The 21,888-nt window shown below is 40.2% G+C and overlaps 1 pseudogene; it reads right to left on the reverse strand.

Annotated features, from left to right (window-relative positions):
• The window catches only part of LOC134381784 (cytochrome P450 2C44-like), a 28,741-nt pseudogene extending 16,913 nt beyond the window's left edge, over positions 1–11,828 (reverse strand).
• Between the last annotated feature and the right edge of the window lie 10,060 nt (positions 11,829–21,888).

Raw genomic sequence — 21,888 nt, forward strand, 5'->3', positions numbered from 1 at the left:
GCAACTTACCAAAGTTGAATCATGAAGATCTGTAAAACTTAAATAGACAGATAATGAGTAACGAGATTGAAGCAGTAATGAAAAGTCTTCCAGCAAAGAAAACTCTGGGGCCAGATGGCTTCACTGCTGAATTCTACCAAACATTTAAAGAAGAACTAATAGCAATTCTTCTCAAACTGTTCTAAAAAATTGAAGAGGACAGAATACTTCCAAACTCATTCTACAAGGCCAGCATTACCCTCATACCAAAACCAGAAAAGACAGAACAAAAAAAGGAAATTACAGACCATTATTTCTAACGAACACAGATATGAAGACCCTCAACAAAATACTAGCAAACAGAATACAGAAGCATATTACAAAGATCATGCACGATGATCAAGTGGGATTCATCCCACGTATGCAAGGATGGTTCAACATGTGCAAATCAATAAACATGATACATTGCATCAACAGATTGAAGGGGAAAAACCATATGATTCTTTCAATAGATACAGAAAAAGCATTTGATAAAGTCCAACACCCCTTCATGATAAAAACACTCAACAAATTAGGTATAGAAGGAATGTAACTCAACACAATAAAAACCATTTATGACAAACCCACAGCTAATATCACACTGAATGGACAAAAATTAAAGGCTTTTTCTCTAAGATCTGGAACAAGACCATGATGCCCACTTACCCCACACTTATTCAACATAGTACTAGAAGTTCTAGCTTGTGCAGTAAGGCAAGAGAAAGCAATAAAGTACATTCAAATCAGAAAGGAGGAAGTCAAACTATCCCTATTTTCAGATGACATGATCCTATACAAAGAAAACCCTAAAGACTCTACCAAAAAATTAGTAGAACTAATAAATGAATGCAGTACAGTGGCAGGATACAAAATCAACACACAAAAATCAATAGCCTTCCTATATGTCAATAATGAAATAGCTGCAGAAGAAATCAAGAAAGTAATTCCATTCACAATAGCTACCAAAAAAACGAAATACCTCGGAAGAAATTTAATCAAGGAGGTGAAAAACTTCTACAATGAAAACTATAAAATGTTGTTGAAAAAAATTGAAGAGGACAAGTAAACGGAAAGATACCTCATGTTCTTAGGTTGGAAAAGTTAACATCATTAAAATGTCCATGTTACGCAAAGAAATCTACACATTCAATGCAATCCTTATCAAAATACCAATGACATTCTTCACGTAAATAGAAAAAAACTATCTTAAAATTTGTATGGAACCACAAATGATCTCATAGAACTAAAGCAATCCCAAACAAAAAGAACATAGTTGGAGGCATCACACTTTCTGACTTCAAAATATACTATAAAGCTATAGTAACCAAAACAGCATGATACTGACCTAAAAATAGACAGACCAATTAAATAGATGAGAGAGCCCAGAAATAAACCCTTGCACTTACAGCCAACTGATTTTAGACAAGGATGTCAAGAATATACAGTGGGGAAAGGACAGCTTCAAAAAAAATGGTGCTGGGAAAACCAGATGTCCACAAGTAGAACATTGAAACTAGACCCCTATCTCTCACCACACACAAAAATCAACTCCAAATGGATTAAAGGCCTAAATTTAAGATCTCAAACTATGAAACTACTAGAAGAAAACATAGGGGAAATGCTACATAAAATGCGAGTGAGCAGCACTTTTTTGAGCAAGACTACAAAGGCACAGGCAACTAAAGCATAAATATACAAATGGGACTACATCATGCTGAAAAGTTTCTGAACAGCAAGGGACACTATCAACAAAGTGAGGAGACAACCTACAGAATGAGAGAATGTGTTTGCAAACTACACATCGGACAAGGGGCTAATATCCAGAACATATAAAGAACTCAGACAACTCAACAGCACAAAACCAACTAACTCAATTAAAAAATGGGCAAAGGACCTGAGCAGACATTTCTCAAAAGAAGACGTACAAATGGCCAACAAGCATATGAAAAAATGCTCAAGAACACTAATCATCAGGGAAATGCAAACTAAAACCACAATGACATATCTCACCCCAGTTAGAATGGCTGTTATCAACAAGACAGAAAATAACAAATGCTGGCAAGGATGTACAGAAAGGGGAACTCTTATACATTGTTGGTGGGAATGTACAACCATTGTGGAAAACAGTATGGAGTTCCCTCAGAGAACTAAAAATAGATCTACCTTATGAACCAGCTCTCCCACCTCTGGGCATATACCCAAAGGAAATGAAATCAATATATCAAAAAGATGCCTGCACTCCCATGTTCATCACAACACTATTCACAATAGCCAAGAGATGGAATCAACCTAAAAAAAACTGGTCTAGCTACACAATGGACTACTATTCAGCTATAAAAACAAATGCTATCCTATCATTTGCAGCTGGCCTCTTAGCTCAGTTGGTTTGAGCACAGCCATGTAACACCTAGGTCAAGGGTTCAGATCTCCATAAAGGCAAGCTGCCAAAAAACCTACAAACAAACAAAAAAACACCCATTATTTTCAGCAACATGGATGGAACTGGAAACCATCATGTTAAATGAAGTACATTAGGTACAAAAAGACAAATACCATATGATCTCATTCATATGTGGAGTCTAAAAAAAAAAAAAGAGATTCTCATAGAAGTAGAGAGTAGAATAATGGTTAACAGAGGCTGGGAGTGGAGGGTGGGGGGAACCCTAACAGGTACAAAACTATGCTATCTACCCTAAGTGAATCATTGTGCTATATATGCACGTATTGAGACAACACACTGTACCCCACAAATGTGTACAAGTAAATGTTAAAATAAAATAAAATTAAGAAATTTGTACCAACCACTGGAAAACAGTATAAGTTCCCTCAGAAAACTAAAAATAGATCTGCCTTATGACCCAGCTATCCCACCTCTGGGCATATACCCAAAGGTATATCCCACTCCCACATTTGGGAGATATGCTTTCTCTGGCTAAAGAGATATTCATGTCTTCCTATTTTTCTAAGGGTTAAAAAAATGGATGTTGAATATTATCAAAAACATTTTCTGTATAAATGAGATTATCATGTGATTTTTACCCCCTAAATTCTATTTATATGGTGAATTTTCTAAAGGTGGATTTCCTGGTGTTGGACCATTCCTGTGTTCCTGATTATCTTCCCCCATTAGTGGTATAGGATTTCTAATATCATGCTAGACCTGTCTTCTTTGTGTGTGTGTGTGTGTGTGTGTGTGTGTGTGTGTGTGTGTGTGTGTGTGTGTGTGTGTGTGTGTGTTTCCAACATATATTTAGTATTTTTTTTTCATTTTCGTTAATTATACACATTCATGGGCACAGAGCTGACTATCAGCACCTGTCTCCAAGACGTGATAATCAGATCAATACTATCAGCATATCCACCACCTGAGATTGCAATTATTTCCCATGTCCCCCACCTCCACCCCCCTGACCCCCCCACAAGCAACCCTAAGTCTGTGTCTGTTCCCTCCCTCTGCAAGTCCAATGCACCATTGTTGTCTTTCTTTCCTTCCCTCTTTCTCTCTTAGCTCTCACTTATGAGTGAGGACATATGGTATTTTTCCCTATGTGCCTGGCTTATTTCATGTAACATAATTTTCTCCAAGCTCATCCATGTTGCTGCAAATGGCAGAATATCATTCTTTTTTATGGGAGAATAGTATTCTATTGAGTATATATACCACATTTTCCTTATCCAGTTGTTCCATCAATGGTTGGTTCCGTATCTTGGCTATTCTAAATAGAGCTGCAATGAACATGGGAATAGATGTATCCCTTTGACATGATGATTTCCATTCCTTTGGGTATATACTCAAAAGTGGGATTGCTGGGTTGTATGGTAGGTCTATCTGTAGTGGTTTGAGAAACCTCCATTCTGTTTTCCATAGTGGCTGTACTAATTTACAGTCCCACCAACAGTGTAGAAGAGTTCCTCTTTCTCCACATCCTCACCAGCATTTGTTATTCTCTGTCTTTTTGATTATAGCCAGTCTAACTGGAGTGAGGTGATATCTCAATGTGGTTTTAACATGCACTTCCCTGATGCTTAGAGATGTTGAGCATTTTTTCAAGTACCTGTTGGGCATTTGTATGACTCCCAAGTTTTAGTATTAGAAACTTAGCTCCCACTGTGACTGTTAAGAGGGTGGGAAATCCTATTATGGTAATTGAAAGGTGGAGCCTTGAAGAGGTGATTGGATTGTAGGACCCTGCAGTAGTGAATGGTTTAAAAATGGTGGTCAGGGGTGTGGTTTTGATTGCTTTAAAAGAAGAGGAGAGTCTGTCTTTCTCTGTCTCTGCTCTATCTGCTTCCACCATCTTGTAATGTGAGACCCCTGGGTCACTATTGTCACCACCAGATAGACTTTTGACTTCCCAGCCTCAGAAACTGTAAGCAATAAATTTCATTTTTCTTTGTAAATCACCCAGTTCCAAGTATTCTGTTATAGCAACACAAATGGACTAATAAATTGTCTTTTCACTGTGTTGATTGTTTCCTTTGCTGTGCAGAGCTTTTTAGTTTTATATAATCCCATTTATTTATTTTTTTCTTTCATTGCTTGTGCTTTGGGGGTCTTATTCATAAGGTCTTTGCCCAGTCCTATTTATTGAAGTGTTTCCCCTGTGTTTTCCTTTAGTAGTTTTATAGTTTCAGGTCTTATACTTAAGTCTTTATTCTATTTTGAGTTGATTTTGGTATTTGATGAGAAGGGCAGGTCTAGTTTCATTCTTTTGCATATGGATGTCCTGTTTTCCCAGCACCATTTGTTGAAGAGGCAGTCTTTTCCCCAATGTATTTTCTTGTTGTCTTTGTCTAAGGTCAGTTGGCTTTAAAGTATGTGGGTTGATTTCTGGGTTCTCTATTCAGTTCCTCTAAGCCAAGTGTCCATTTCTATGCCAGTACTATGCTGCTTTGGTTACTACAGCTTTGTAGTATAATTTGAAGTCAAGTAGTGTTTTGCCTCCAGCTTTACTTTTTTTTTCTTTTCTTTTCTATCTTTTTTTTTTTTTTTTCTCTGCATTGTTTTTTCTAATTGGGGTCTTTTGTTGTTCTATATGAATGTCAGGATTGTTTTTTTCTATTTTTGTGAAGAATGTCATTGGTATTTTGATTGGGATTGTGTTGAATCTGTAGATAGCTTTTGGTAGTATGAACATTTTCACCATGTTAAATCTTCTAATCCAAGAGCATGGAATGACTTCCCACCTTTTTGTGTCTTCTTTAACTTCTCTCAGTAGTTATTTGTCGTTCTCTTTGTAAAGATCTTTCACTTCCTTGGTTAAATTTATTCCTAGGTTTTTTTGTTTGTTTGTTTGTTTGTTTTGAGGACTATTGTAAATGGGCTTAAATTCTTGATTTCTTTTTCTGCTAGTTCGTTGTTGGAGTATAAAAACTCTACTGATTTTTACATGTTGATTTTGTATACTGCAACTTTATCGAAATCATTTATCAGCTCTAAGAGTTTTTTTGTAGAGTCTTTAGGTTTTTCTATATATAGGATCATGTCATCTGCAAACAGGGACAGTTTGACTTTGTCTTTCCCAATCTGGATGCCCTTTATTTCTTTCTCTTGCCTGATTGCTCTGCCTGGTACTTCCAATACTATGTTAAATAGGAGTGGTGATGGTGGGTATCCTTGTCTTGTTCCTCTTCTTAAGGAAAAAGCTTTCAGCTTTTCCCCATTCAGGATGATATTGGCAGTGGGTTTGTTGTAAATGGCTTTTATTATATTGAGATACTTTCCTTCTATCCCTACTTTGCTGAGAGCCTTTATCATGAAGGGGTGTTAAATTTTATCGAATGCTTTTTCTGCATAGACCTATGTATTAATCAACCTTTGAATTTATATTTGTAAAACTGATGGCCATTTCTGTCTTGCAGTATTTTGGTCAGGTTTGGCACCTTTTCTTTCTCTCCTGTGCCCTGGAACTATTTATATGTAAAGCCCAAATCCTTAATCCCTATGGAAGACCGACTGCATCCTTAGTATGCATGTAAACATTTTAGTGAATGCTAAATGCTTTACAAAGATTAACTGTCACAGGCAACAACATCCCAAATGTCCTGGTCTGTAAGGTCTTGGGAGGAGAGAATTAAGATTAAAGGAGGAGAGATCTGGCTGGATTACCCCAGAGCTGCAGGCTCCTTTTCCATCACTTCCCCCCCTTTTTTTCATCCATCATGAAACAGATTTCTCTTCCCATGAGATTCTTATTAATGGGAGTCATTGCTCTGTTAATACACTTGATATGAGAGTGGGAAGGGGCCTTGGAAGCCCCAGGTTAGCCTCCCCCATTCTAGGAAAGGTGATGGAATGGCCTGAGGGTGCATTGCATTGGCAGTGACAGATTTCAAACTCAGGCCGTGTGACTCTGGCCTTGTGATCTTTCAGTGACTCGACTACATCTCTTCTAGCAACAGAACTGAAAAGCCTCTCATGGTCCCCACCATGGTACCCCATCTGGCCCAGTCAGCTTTTCAAGACACATCTTAGTTTGGGGATGACATTTTGTCTGAACTTGGTGTCCCGCATCCCAGCATGGGGTACGTTAGAAGGAAGGAGTGTGATCTATCTTTGTATCACAGGCAACACAGCATAGCGTAGCTTCAGCCTATCCTTCATGCAGGAGCTTTGGGTGCATCCAATCACATGATCAATCTCTTCATGAACTTTGGCTGCAGAGACATGAATGAATCTGAATGCTACTCAGGGTTGTGTTCTTGGGACCTGCAAATACTCTGGAAACGCTTGCAACATGTGATAGAAAGTGGCCTAGAAAAGGTTCTCAAGGTCAAAGACATGTTGTCAAGCAGTCCATTGCTCTGCTGATGGAATTTCTCTTCCCTATTTTGCTGCAAATATAAATAACTTTGCTGCAGGAAACATAAAGGCTGGGTCAGGTATGTCCTCAGCCTCCTGCCTTAATTGGTTTGTTCTCCCGCCCAGGTGAGGAGAGGAGCTCTGTGGCAGGGATCACAGCTTATTCCATGATTTCTGCAGAGCAACTGTAGAGGGAAAGCGTTTAATTCTCACTCTAGTGGGCGAGTCTTCCTTGTTTGCTTCACCAGTTCTCCCACGTTTTGTTGGAATGGCAAACACCATTTTGTTGAGCAATACAAGCACTGGCTTTGTACAGCCTGTGCTTTGAGAATGTGTTTGAGATTACCCAACTACTACAATTTTATTTTTGTTGTTTTTTTGTTTTGTTTTGTTTCGGCAGCTTGCTGGTACAGGGATCTGAACCCTTGACCTCAGAGTTACAAGGCGGAGCTCTAACCAACTGAGCTAACCAGCCAGCTACAATTCTTTTTTCGAATTTCAATTCAAACTTATATCAGAGCTAAAAATTTGCTTTGGGGAGTTAGGTCCATTTTCAAAGTGGGAAAATAGAAGTCTGCAAGAGGAAATAACTTGTTTGAGGTCGCACGGGTACTGGCAGGCCTGGGGTGAGATTCTAGCCTGGAACCCATGTGTCTCTCATCCAGTTAGGGCTCACTCTTTAGCACTGCGCCTCATAGATAAGATTTGGAATTCAGAAGCTCATCCCTGTTTTTAAACTTAAACAAACATTTTTGAGTTTTTAAAGGTCTCTCTTCCTTATCAGCATCATTAGACATAGTCCTGATCTACAAAAGCAAAACCACAACAGACAGCCCTTTTCATGATGCCCTATGAGGCAGTCCAGAGAAAGCTAAGCATCACAGACCCTACTCTCCTCCAGTGCCAAGATCCCATCTTTAATTTGGTTACAAGGATATTTGTTGTACCTTATTAGGTAGGTTTCATTAGGAACAGGAGCCCATATCTCAGGGTTATACTGGTTGTTTCTGATCTTGCTGAAAACAAATTAGTTTCACAGTTTACCAAGTTCTCCAGGTCAAATTCAGACTCTGGGTTGTGTTTCTCCTGTGTATGGTAGAGCTAATGACTACATGAATTAAAGAGAAGGCAATGGCTTATCAAAACTCCACAATCACACCCCTTCACTATTAACAGGATTCATTTTGTTTATCATAGTATAGTAGATAAAAAAGTCTGTCATGGAAATGAATCTTCTGGGTTCAAATCCCAGGTTAGCCCATGCACAGATCTATGACCTTGGCAAGTTACTTAACTTCCTTATTCAGTTTCATCACCTGTGATATTGGGATAAAAGAACATACCACATAGGATGATTACAAAGATTAAAAGAATTAATGGATGAGAGGCTCTTAGAACAATGTCACACATATACAAATACTCAATGAAATATTATCTTCTCTTCTATATAATGAAAAGACTAGATGATAAGCTCCACGTGAGCACAATGTAGAGAAATCACTGGCTCATGACTGGACTGTTTCCTTTATTTACACAGACTTAGACAGTCCCAGCCCCACCTGCTCTCATGTAATGTTCACCATTATTAATGCCATTTCCAATATGAAGACTGTACTTATAGAGCTGGACATTTTGACTCATAATTTTTTACATGGGATCTATCAAGCATTTAGAAAATAAATCCATTCAGGACTTAAAAATGGTGAGTGAGCTTTTTATTTTAAAATGACTTTACCAAAAAGAACAGGGATTCTTTGTTTTATCCCCAGTCCCCAGCACAGTAACTGGCACTAGAATTTTTTCATAAATGAGTGTTTAATAATAGAAAACTAACTAAGCTCATAACAGTTTCCATATTTCACTATATCTAAATTATTTTCATTGCTGATTGGTTTTGGTGGGCTTTCCATACCATTGGTTTTCAACTTCGAGAAGAGTACTTATTTTTAAAATGAACTTCATTTTTAAAGCTCTGATTCAAGTTTTTCTTCACTCAATTTGTTTATACCATGTTCCTCCTGTTCATTTCAAAATGGGATGATTTCTGCATATGGAAGTCCAAAATTTTAGGCACATTGTCATTTCCTACCTATAGTCCTTACTGCCTTTATCTGGAGTCAAGAATATTAAGCATTTTAAATAACTCCTCATGACAAAAAGTCCAGTAGGTTATTATTAAAAATCTTTGGTGGTAAAGAGAGTTGAATAGAAAATGGAAGTGTCAACATATATTTTATTTATGTTCTATCTCTAATTTAATTAAGTAGGATGGACGCAATCATTTTGTTTAATTAACACAACTCAAATCTCTTACGTAACAAGGTTATAGAGATTTAACATTAGAACAAAATTTTTAAAAACTTGCAGGAAAGCAGGGACACTTTTGAAGTTTCTACTCATTTTCTACTGATAGTTATCTTACAGGAAAACAGAACTGGGGAGGGAGGAAGGAGTGGATTTCAAGCCTGTCGAGTTTCCTTTTGTTCCTTCCTCTACCTTGTTCAGTGGATTTCAAGGCTTTAGTATGCATGGTTACAACTGCCCATGTTCCCTTCCAGTGTCCCCTGAATTGGCGAATGGCACTAATGTCCATCCAGTTTGGCAAGCCAGGAACATAGCTCCTCATCTCTTGCATTTCCCAGCTCACCACCAATACTGTTAATTTTGCCTCCTAAATCTAACCCCTCAATTCTATTCACTTCCCTTCATTTCCACCACCAGCACCATGGCCATCCTCTCTGCCTTGGACTACAACAATAGTCTCATGTGGAAGATGCTGTTGGTGTCCTGGCCAGGTCCCCTTTACTGGTTCAGATCACTCATCTCCCAATTGTTGTGGCTCACCTACAACTTTCCCTGGAGGAGTTCCTTGGGCACTGGAGCCACTTTGTCAGGAGGCACCTGAGAGTTGGGATCCCCCCATACCACCACCACTGTGGCAGCCCATCGCCAATGACTGATGGGTGCAGGGGGACAAAAGCCCAGCTCCCTCAGCTCAGGGCATGGCAAACTCTGCTGAGCAATTCATACTCTAGAGCCCCCTGTAGGATCAGGCGGAGACTATACTTTACATGAGACCACATCTATGTTTAACTTTTCCCCCTGCCCTATCCTGTTTCTCTCATTCATATACTCATGCATACAAGTTTCTCCAGATGGCAGTGCCTTAATAATCACTTTCATCCAAATGCCTATTTTAGGCTCTGTAACTACGAAACCCTCCCTAATGCGACTCCAAGCTGCTCTCCCTGAATCCACTGTCGACCCCTCCAATCTGTCCTCTGCATCACAAATATGATCATTCTTTACACAACACTTAGACCCTGCAAACAATTTCTGCTGATATTAGGATAAAAACAAAACTAATTAATATGGTCTACCAGGTCCTGCGGGATGGTTTGGCTGCTGACCTCCTGCTGCTTCAGCTTTTCTCCCACTGTTATTAGTCACACTGTCCTTCACATTCCCAAGCTGCCTCCTGCCTCAGGGCCTTTGCACATCTTGTTCCCCTGCTTTGTGTATTTTTCTCTGCCACCTTCACACCAATAAACCCTACTCACCCATCAGGTCTTAGCTCAATTACTGCCTGTGTAGGGGTCTAACCAGTGGGTCTTGGTTTAGAAGATCAGCACTAGTGCTCCTGCCACATTCTCCCATAGCAACTTGTACTTCCTCTGTTAGCATTTCATTGTTACTGTATTGCTATTAATTAGTAAATTTATTCAAAAAATTTTTATTGTGCACTTTTTATATTCCAGGCCTCATGCTAGTTGCTGGTGACACAAAGTGTGAAAAATTGACACTGCCGTAGCCCTCTTGGAGTATACAGTGTAGTGGAAAACATAGAAGTAAATTAAATAAATATTTCATTATATGGTGACGGGTGCTATGAAAGAAAATTGCAGAGTATAATCTGACTCACCATTTTATTCCTTTACCAAACAAGTCTGGTACATATTGTGTGCTAAATACAATTTTTGAATTATTGAATTGATAACCTGGCTGTGTTTCCCCCCCCCCCCTCTTTTGCAGAGAAACATCTAGTCCTCTGAGAGTCCCTCAGAATGAATAGGATGTTTTGCTGTACCTCCTTGGTAATGGAATGATTTTATACGCCTGTACTGATTCCAGGGGAATTTGCAAGTAGAAGGGACATCAACACGCCTTCCTTAGGCATGTTTTTCTAAGGAAACCGGGTGATCCAAACCAGCTTAGGATGTAGTGAAGTGGTATTTTACTTTGGAGACCATTTACATACTAACGTCCAAGTGTAGGATGTAATAGAGATACAAAGGAAAGAGAGGGCCTTTAAGTTATTTTTTTAATTTCCATTATTGATGGTTATAGTGTTCTCCATTGCCATAAACTACCAATATATCAAGAATTATCTACACGGTGTGATTATGCTTTCAGGCATTTGCATGGAGTGATCAAGTATGAGGTACTTACAAAAGTTCGTGGAAAAATGGAATTAAAAGATACTACGACTCTCCGTGAGCTCTTTGAAGACCCGCTACAGGGTCAGGGAAAGACCCCGCGCAGGACCCGCTCCCGAGGCTTGTCACGATCCAGGGACTCTCTGCACGCTCCTTCACTTCTTCTGGAATAAAACTTGTAAGTCTTTTTAATTATCTGTGCTTTCCAGGGAGATACTTTCTGAGTGCTAGCCGTAGATTGTAAATCTAAAAATGGCAACTACCACCGAAATACAGCGTTCGTGAGGAGGATCAGAGAGAGTCCCACGTGGAGCGGGGTCGCTTCCTGCAGCCCGGGGGAGGGGAGGCAGGGTGGGCGTCACGTCCGGAGCAGCAGCCCCTTCCCTTCCCCTTGCTCATCCCACCTTTGGCCGCCCCAGAGTCACAGACGGGAAAATGTCCTCGGGGCCTGAAAAGAAACACAAGCGGCCGGCAAGGCCCTGTCTTCTTCTGTGCGAATGAGCTGCAGGGACAAGGAAGGCAACTCCGGCAGATGCGGGTGAAGTGACCGCAGTCACTGTCTCGACGTACATGGGGGGAAGGGACAGCGCACCTGCTGGCACTTGGCTCGGAGGGCGGGTCAGAGGAGCTCAGAGCCCCGCACCCTGCCCGCAGGCTACCAGCGGACCAAAGAGATCGGCCACCAGTCCAGATACAGGCTTGTCCTCTGGCTCCACAGAAAGTTTATTTGCTTAAAATTTTTAATTAACAAACTCATCGGGGAGCGGAATGCCCCATTCTTGGACTGGAAATGCTCATCGAAGAGGATGGAGCAGATCTTGTTGCAGGGAGCACAGGCAAGGATGAGGGAGGGGTCGAAGGGCTGGGCTGACCTGGGAAAGAGCGACTTCCACATTGGGAATTTTAATCATGCTGCATTGGGATTTCAGGAACCGGGCTTCCCTCCTCTCAGATTTATACATATAGTTTATTTTTCTCTAAACTTTCCCAAATTAGAATGTAAGCATCTTGTAAAAATATAAATTGCGTATGTATTCGTATTAGTATATTATAGCATCTGATACTAGATGCTATGTATTATTATACTGTACTGCTAATATAAATTATTATATGAAGATTATAATAGTAGTAATAGCAACGAGTAATATTATGGAGCATTTATGTTGGATGCTGTGTAAATGTTTTGCCCACTATATTATTTAATCTTTATCCTGAGGTTTGCTTTTAAGCAAAATGCATCTTAGAAAAGTTAAGCAATTTGTCCAAATGTACACATCTAGGAAGTGCTGAAGATGGGAAATGAATCCAGGCAAAAGGACTCCAGAGTCCTAACTTGCAATGTTACAGATCATTTTCTTCCCATGTCTTTACTCCCAGCTAACCCCCTGATTAATAGAGCAGGTCCTGGGCCCCAGAGTGACCCCCAAAGGGGAGTGTGGTTGGGGCAGTGTGTGCAGAAAGTCCCCTCAGCCCCAAGGACACAGTCAGTGGAACTCACCTCGGTCTTTCTGAGCTCCTCCACCAGGCACTGGGCCTCCTGCACCCTCTGCTCGAGGCTTCTTTTTGCCACCTCCAAATTCCTCAGGGTCATGAGAGAGAAGCTTCGCATTTGCTTCCAAACTTGTTTTCTCTCCATGACTGATAAGGAGTCCTAGAAAAAGAAGCAAAGAGCAGGAAAGCATTTTGTATCAGGGAGCCTGACTTTTCCTAAAGCTGTCCCCTTGTGTCTGCCCTGAAGTGGCACAAGCGGTTTCCAGTGCCCCTTTATTAGGGATTAAGAGCTGGTGATTTAAGAGCACATGTTCCATAGTGTACCTGAAATGTTTGTCATGAAGAAAACAGAACTGAAGGTCGGGTCAACAGGAGGCAGAAATGGTGCAATTGGACAAGGGGGATACTTAGCAGGTGGAGAATATTCCCAAGTGTGGGAGGATCCTCTGGTTTTGTTAAAAATAGTCAAAAATGGCATGTGATCTCACAAACCTATTCCCTGGATTTCTATTTTCACATTTCATCTCTAACTTGTGCTTTAGTTCTGTGTGTAATTTTCTCTGTTAGAGGATAAGCAATTTCGAAGCAGATCAGTATGGGATTTATGTTTCTGTTCTCCTCAGAATTTGTTATAACGAATGTTAGCCTAATCCGAATAAGAAGAAACAAAGGAGCAAAGGAACTCAATATGTTCCACACCAACGCTTTATTTATTTCTTCCTTTCTACAAAGCCCGTTACGTATCCTGAATCTGCTGTTTCTCTCCGGATGCACGGTCGGTTTCCAGTGCTCCCCGATCTAAATCTCTGGGCGTCTTCCCAGCCTTCCTGCCCTTCACCCTACGCCTCTGCATTTGCTAAACCCTGTTGATTCCATCTCCAAAATATCTTTCTCATCTTTCCCTTCTTGTCTGTTCATACCACGCCACCATGTTTCAGGTTCTAACATTTTTAGAATCTAAAAGTTACAGTCATCTTCAAACTGGTTTCCTCTTCCACTCCTCTAAATCCATAAAGTTGCCAGATTACTCAAAATCAAGCTACAGGGCCCATCCTGACAACTTTAAAACCTCAACCTTTCCACTGTATCTCCCTCAGCTCTTACTCCATGAGCTGTGGAGCAATCATAGCTGCTCACTAAACTCAATTGTGTTGTTTTACATCCTCATTTTGCCCATTTTCTCCCTTTTGTTTGCAGTTCTGCTCCTGCCCTATTTACTTCCTTGGGTTTCTAGCTGTTCTTTAAAAGCCATCTCAAAAACCTTCCCTTTGAAGTCTTTCCTGTACTCTTCTATTGGAGGTGATCTCTTTTTCTTTTAACTTCATTTGTTTTTTGTAATGCTTTAATGCAATTTACTTTTTCTATCTCGTAGCACAATAATCTGTTTACTTGTGTTATTCCCCATACTAGGTTTTGGTCTCCCGTAATTAAGTGACTGGCTTACTCTCTAAATGTTTCCTGTGACACATGGTGATCTCTTACCTTACACATGGATGTTCAATACATGATCACTTAAATATTCATTTCATATTTACTAAATTAACAACATCTAAAAATTATAGTAACCAGGGGCTTCCGGTCAAGATGGCAGAATAGACAGTCCCCAGCATCACTCTCTCCCACAAATCAACCAATTTACAACTATAAAAAGGCAACGACAGCTAAGCTGGGGCCACTAGAGCTCAGGGGAAGAGGAGAGACCTACAGAATTCATGAAGGCAGGTGAAGCCATGATGAGAGAAAATTAAAAACCAGTCCAACCATTTTGAATTCCCACCATTCCAGGCTGGAGCTGCTGAGTACATGGAGCAGGAGCCAGCAAAAGCCGCAGCTGTGCCCTTTGGATGAAGTTGTTTGGAGGCAGCAGGGGAGAAGAGGGCCTTGGTGGCCCCCAGGCCAGCAATACCACTAATAGGGTTCCTGTCGACCCGTATAGGACCAAGGAGCCACACAATGGAAAAAAAGGAGCCACTCAGAGGCCAGTGAGTCATTGCAAGGGACCAGAGCATGGCCCATCCCATGGGAAGTGTTTGGAGCACAGGTGATGGGGCAGACTGGGGGAACACTGGGGCAAAGCAAGGACAGCTGATCTGCTCCTCAATCAGCACAGAACCACTCAGAGGAGACTGGTCAGGAATATAGAATTGCATGAGATGCAGTTTGATGAAAAGACTCAGGCCCAGAGCAGTGTTTCTAGACAACCAAGGTGTACCAGATTTCACTAGAACCAGAAGTACCTATAAAGCCAACCATTAAAACCTGAGCTGCACAAAACCCTTCCCCAGGGAATCAGCAGCAAAGCAGCAATTTAGCCCAACCACAGAGCTCAAGTGCTGTTCCTCACAGGAAGTTCTCCATTTTAGAAGTAAACAAAGGACAACAAATTAGTTCCAGTGCAGAGTTTAAGTGGTGGGAACAGCAAATAATCCAACACAGAACTGAAAGAAAAAATAAAGAACCCACAACCAGAGACAAAGTTTGATATTAACTAGTGAAGGTTTCATTGCACCAAAGAACACCTATAACTCCTAGAAGGACCAGAAGTCCCCTGGGCTACCAAACCAGAAAGGGGGGAGGGCTGGGAGCCTCAGCCGTGCCCCCCAACACACACTACCAGTCCTGAGGGTGGGGGCCAAGGGCCTCAGCCACACACCCCCAACAAGCACAACCACCCCCGCAACAACCACTGAGCTGCTGCAAGACATGTCCCGGGCTCTCCTGAGCCGGGGCAGCTGGGAACTTCAGGCCTTGGGCCTCAGGCTTGTCACGCCCCCCCCCAACATGAGCAACCAGCCCAGTGATGACCACCAAGCTGCCACAGGAAGTGCCCTGGGCTCTCCTGAGCTGGGGTAGTCGGGGGCCGAGGGCCTTGGTCACACCCCCCTCAACACAAGCAACCAGTCCAGCGATGACCACCAAGCCACAGTAAGAAGGGCCTTGGGTTCCCGAGTTGGGGAGGCAAGGGCTTTTGCCACAATCCCCTGACATCTGCACCCAGCCGAGCAATGACCAAGCCAGCTCTGGAAGTCCCCCAGTCTCTCATGTGGGAATGTGGGGGGGTGCCACAGGCCTCAGTCCTACCCCTCCTCCTTCCTCCTTCTTCCATCCCATTTCCCTCCTCTTTCCCTTTACCCCCTCTCTCCCAGCTGCTCTGCCACAATATCCTAGAATGTAAAAAAATGATATTAATAAAATTTTAATAAATAAATAAATAAATATTAAAAATTATAGTACCCAGAGCAATCAAGCTTATGTGCATTCATTTGGTCACATTGTGTATCACTACATAATTTGGAAATACAGCCAAAAACTATTAAAATTGTCTTTGCTGAGAATAATAAATTTTGATAAGGATGCGGAGAAAAAGGAACCCTCCTACACTGTTGGTGGGACTGCAAAATGGTGCAGCCTTTATGGAAAATGGTATGGAGGTAGGTTCCTCAAACAATACAGAGGAACAATACTCAGCAATCCTCAAACAATACTCAGCCAGGTGGCTCACTGGCTGAGCGTGGTGCTGACAGCACCAAGCCAAGGGTTGAGATCCCCTTACCGGTCATCTTTTTTAAATAAATAAATAAAAATAAATTTCTCTTTGCTCTATTAATTGCTCTCCTAAGAATTTATACAGGAAATAATTCAACAAAAGTCATAATATGTATACTTCAAAGCTATCTATACTAATTTAAGAAATATGTGAACAATCTAAATGCCAATAATAGGGCAATTACTGTAAACCAATGTTAGGGAAAGTTAAACAACTATAAAAATGATGATTATAAAAACTAGAAATATCAAGAAATTTTAATAAAATTTTAGAAGAAATCAGAATGCAAATATTTCTGTATACTACAATTACAGTATAAAATATGGACATGTGTAAAATATATATGTGGACATCCGAGAGGCAGTACATAAAAATAAATGTTAGTGGATTGAGGCAGTATGCTTAGTGGTTCTGGGCTCTAGAACTAAGCAGACTGAATTCAGATCTCCACTCCCACACTTTCTAATTTAGGCAAGTTATTTAACTTCTATTGCGTCAGTAACTTCACCTGAAAAATGGAAACAAAAATAGTATCTTCCTCTTGGGACCATTATGTTGACTAAATATGATAATATATGTAATACCCTTAGTAGAGTATCTGGCACATAAAAATGCTCATAAATGTTAGCTGTTGTTATAGTAACAATAATGATGCCATTGTAACAATGCTGAGAGGCAGGACTTTTAAGAAGTGATTAGGTCTTAAGGGCTCTGGCCTTGTGAATGCGTTAGTGTGGTTATTGCAGGAGTGGGTTATCACAAGAGTGGGTTCCTGATAAACAGTTGAAGTTCAGCCCTCTCTTGCTCTGTCTCACATGCACACTTTCCCACTAAGTGATGCTTTCTGCCATGTTATGACACAGCAAGAAAGCCCTCACCAGGTGTAGCCCCTCAGTCTTGGACTTCCCAGCCTCCACAACCATGAGCCAAATAAACTTCTTTTCTTTATAAATTACTTAGTCTGTGTTGCAGAAAATGAGCTAAGAGAGATGGCAAATAAGCATATGAAAAGATGCTCCGCATCATATATCAATAGGGCATTGCAAATTAAAACAATCAGTTACCACTGCACACTTAATAGAATGGCCAAAATCCAGAACACTGACAACACCAGCTATTGGTGAAGACGTGGGGCAACAGGAACTTTCATTCGTTGCCCAGGGGAATGTAAAAAATGATCCAGCCACTTTGGAAGACAGTTTGGTAGATTTTTATAAAACCAAGCATACTCTCACCATATGATCCAGAAGTTGCACTCCTTGGTATTTAACCAAAGGAACTGAAAACGTATGTCCACACAAAAACCAGCACATGGATGTTTACAGCATTTTTCCTCATAATTGCCAAAACTTGGAAGCAACCAATATGTTCTTCAGTAGGTAAATGGATAAGTAAACTGTGATACATCCAGACAATGGAATATTATTCAATGCTAAAAAGAATAGCATTGAAGTCATGAAAAGACATAGAGGAATCTTAAATGTATATTACTTTATTAAGTGAAAGAAGCCAAACTGAAAAGACTACAGACTGTATGATTTCAACTACAGGTGTGTGACATTCTGGAAAAGGCAAAACTATGGTGAAATTAAAAAGATTCGTGGTTGCCAAGGGTTAGAACGGAGGGAGGGATGAATAGACAGGACACGGGATTTTCAGGGCAATGAGACTTTTCTGTATGATACAGTAACGGTGGATACATGTCGTTATAAGTTTACCCAAACCCATAGAAATACAACACCATGAGTGAACCCTATGTAAACTATGGACTCTGGGTGATGATAACATGTTGGTGTAGGTTCATCAGTTGTAACAGATGTACCACTCTGGTGTGGGATGTCAGTCGTGGCAGAGGTTGTGCATATGTGGGGGCAGAAGATATACGAGAACTCTCTATTTTTTCACTCAGTTTTGCTGTGAACCTAAACTCCTCCTAAAAATAATCTATGTTTTAAAAAATTTACCTCTGCTACCCTTCTCTGCATTATTTTTCTCCATAGTATTTATAATACTACGGCACTATATATAAACATTACGGACTTGTTTTGGTTATGTCTGACTCCCCTTACCAAAATATGAGTTGTGCAAGGCAGGGTTTTTTTTCCCCCCTCTTTCGCTCATTGTAGTATTCTGAGTCTAAAAGACTTTTGTCAAGAAGTTTGGGCTCATTAAATGTTTATCTAATAAATTATTTAGTGCTAAGGTTTATAATCAGAGAAATGTCCGGTACTGTTTCTTTGGTCCTGGAGAATAGGCTTTTGCTCAAAGAACTCATGGAGACAATGTCTTTCCTCCCAAGTGTATTTCCAAAGATGCAAATGTCAGCCAGGGTGGCAGAGCTGAGCTGCGTGTGAGCAGTGTGTTGGGGAGGGAATGGGGGACCATTCTTTAGAAGAAGAATCACAAAGCTTCCCACAGATCATTTCATATAAAATGATAATAATATAAAAGGACATTCATTTCATTTTTACATTTGCTGGGCTTGCCTTTTGGTGTTATATACTGAGGGGACTGGAAACCTTTCATTTAAAATATGTTCTGATCCCAGAACTTTCTCATTCACTGGAATTAAACCAATATCTCAAGTCAGGTCAGCACCCCTCACTACCTGCTCCAAAGTGATCTGGTCCCGAAAGGCAGAGGATATTTGTCTTGTAATACAGAAATAAACACCCAAAAGTGCCTCCATGATAATAAGCAACACTGAGAAAGATTGCGGTAAGACTGCTAGCCCAGGGTGTTCGGAGATGCACAGCCCCAGAATCAAAGCCCCTTACCTTGGAGAGAGAGGCAGGGATGTTCGTGGGGTTTAGTTGCAGCATATTCCCAATGATGAGAAGGGGAGTCGGGCCAAGGTGGAGCTTTCCCCGTGTGACTTTTCTTCCACGTAAAAAGGAAAATCAGGCAAGTGATGCAAATCACAAGAACAAGCGCATGAGTTCTAGCAGCTCCGTTTCAGCCCTTGGAGGTTAGCAACTGTTTGGATTGCTTGTTAGAAAGTAGTCTTGTGCAGAGGGTGTGCCCTGCTGGCCAAAGATGATCTTGAGTTCTTGGGCTTGGAAAAAAATTGTAATTTGAGTGTGTTTACTTGGCGGAATCTTGAGATTCAGAAGGGTTCATAATTTTCCTATCTCTTACTCAGAAAACCTGCAACATTATCCCTCAGATTTTTGAAGCATCCCCATTAGATGCACGTTCTCTTTTCAGCATAGATGATCCATTACATATAAAGCTTCATTTTATTTTTCATAACTTTCTGAAATTGTTCATATAATTAAATTCACAAATTAGAAAAAAAGTAGATCATATATTCTGAAATCTTATTTGGAAAAACACAGCAGTCAGAGTCGTCTTCCTCAAACATTGCTTTTTATCATGTTTCTCATCAGTTAAAAGTCTACTACTGTGTCCATCAACAGAGGAATGAATAAACAAAACATGGTATATATGATGGGATATCATTCGCCCTTAAGAAGGGATGAAATTCTAATATGTGCTAAAACATGGGTGAACCTTGCAAACACTATGCTAAGTAAAATAAGCCAGACCCAAAAGGGTAAATATTGTATGATTCCACTTATATGAGGTATCTCGAATAGGTAAATTCACAGACACAGAAAGTAGAGCAGAGTTAGGTTACTAAGGGTTGGGAGGAGGGGAATGCGGAGTTATTGTTTAATAGGTACAGAGTTTCTGCTTGGGATGTTGAAAACATTCTGGAAATGGATAATGGTGATGGTTACGCAACCTTGTGAATGTACTTATTGCCTCTGAATTGTATACTTTAAACATGGTTAAAATGGTAAATTTTATGTTGTGTATATTTTGCCACAATAAAGAAAAAGAAAATGTGTACTAACTTGGTAGTTGAAAAATGTCTTTTCATTTTTATTTGCATTTAAAATAATTAATGCTATTAACTTATTCTCTGAGATAAATCTTACTATTACTGTCTCATGGTTTATACATTACTATGGGGGATTTGTTACTATAATAAATCTTTTAAAAATATTTTAAAAGTCTACTGTGGTTTCCTATTATTGTAGCAAACATTAAAAATCCATGTAGCACTAAAATTCTTTGTTAAATGGTTTCAACTTTGTCATGTTCCTTTATTTCAGACATCTCTCTGTATTTCCCATAGCAGACATTTCCGTTAAACAAAGTTGCCTATCAGCCTTTACTTGTGTATTCATTAGCACAACAACCAGGACGATTTTTACTTGAAGGGCTTTAGGACCAGTAAGCTGGGATGGGGCCACAGCTGATGACGGAGAAGAACCAAGGTAAAGGTAATCAGCTGAGGGTCCTCACACACATTTCTGTATTTCTTCTGGTATTTTCTGTATTTCCACTGGTGTTCTTGCTGAGTTTCTGCAAGTACACATTTGCAGACATTGCAGAGAGGTAAATTATTAACTTTGAAAATACTGTGAAAAGTCAGAACTTTAATGTTGATTTGGATGTTGAAAGTAGGTGAATAGAGTGGACTGGTAAACATGTTGAGAAAGGGCACTTTTAAAAGTACTTACTCATTCAGTCCCCTGCTTAAACTCTTGAAAGGTTTCACTCGAAAGGTTTAGTCACTGATGCATAACAAGACTTGGATGGCCCACCATGATCTGCCTCACACTTTCCCTCTCTTGACGCCTACCTCTCCAGTGTCACCTTTCCACGCTCCCATTCTCACCAATAATGCTGTGTCTATACTGACTTTTTTCCCATTCCTGGAAGGTCCATGAACTGAAGTCTCCACACCATTACCTGATACTTTTATTTATTTTTTTAAACAGTTTGAGATATAATTCACATATCATACAATTCATCCTTTTAAAGTATACAGTTCAGTAGTTTCTAGTATATTCAGAGTTGTACAACTACCACCAAAATAAAATTTTGTAATCTTTTTCATTACCCCCAAAAGAAACCCCATACCCATTAACGGGCGCTCATTTCCCCCTCCTCCCAGCCTCTGGCAACCTCCAATCTACTTTTTGTTTGTACAAATTTGCCTATTCTGAACATTTTATATAAATAGAATCATACAATATGTTGCCTTTTGTGACTGGCTTCTTTCACCTAGCATAATGTTTTCAAAGTTCATCCATGTTGTACCATGTATCAGTACTTCATTCCTTTTTAGGGAATAATGCATTGTATGGCTATACCAGCAGCACTATTTATCCATTCATGAGTTGATGGACATTTGGGTTGTTTCCATTTTCTGGATACTATGAATAATGCTATGACCATTAATGTGCAAGACTTTGTGTGGACATGTTTCAATTCTTTTGGGTAGATATCCAGAAGTGGAATTGCTGGGTCATATGGTAACTGTTTAGTTTCGAAGAACTGTCAAAATTTTAATTTTGACATTAACAAAGTGGCTGCATCATTTTACACGCCCACCAGCAATGTATAAGGTTTCCAATTTCTTCACTTCTTTGCCAACACTTAGTCTTTATTATAACCATCCCAGTGGGTGTAAAGTGGTATCCCATTGCATTTTCATGCCTATGAGGTTGAACATCTTCCATGCTGTTATTGGCCATCTGTATACCTTCTCTGCAGAAATGTCTATTGAGATCCTTTGC

Source organism: Cynocephalus volans, chromosome 7, assembly GCF_027409185.1.
Source record: "Cynocephalus volans isolate mCynVol1 chromosome 7, mCynVol1.pri, whole genome shotgun sequence".
NCBI classification, from domain to species: Eukaryota; Metazoa; Chordata; class Mammalia; order Dermoptera; family Cynocephalidae; genus Cynocephalus; species Cynocephalus volans.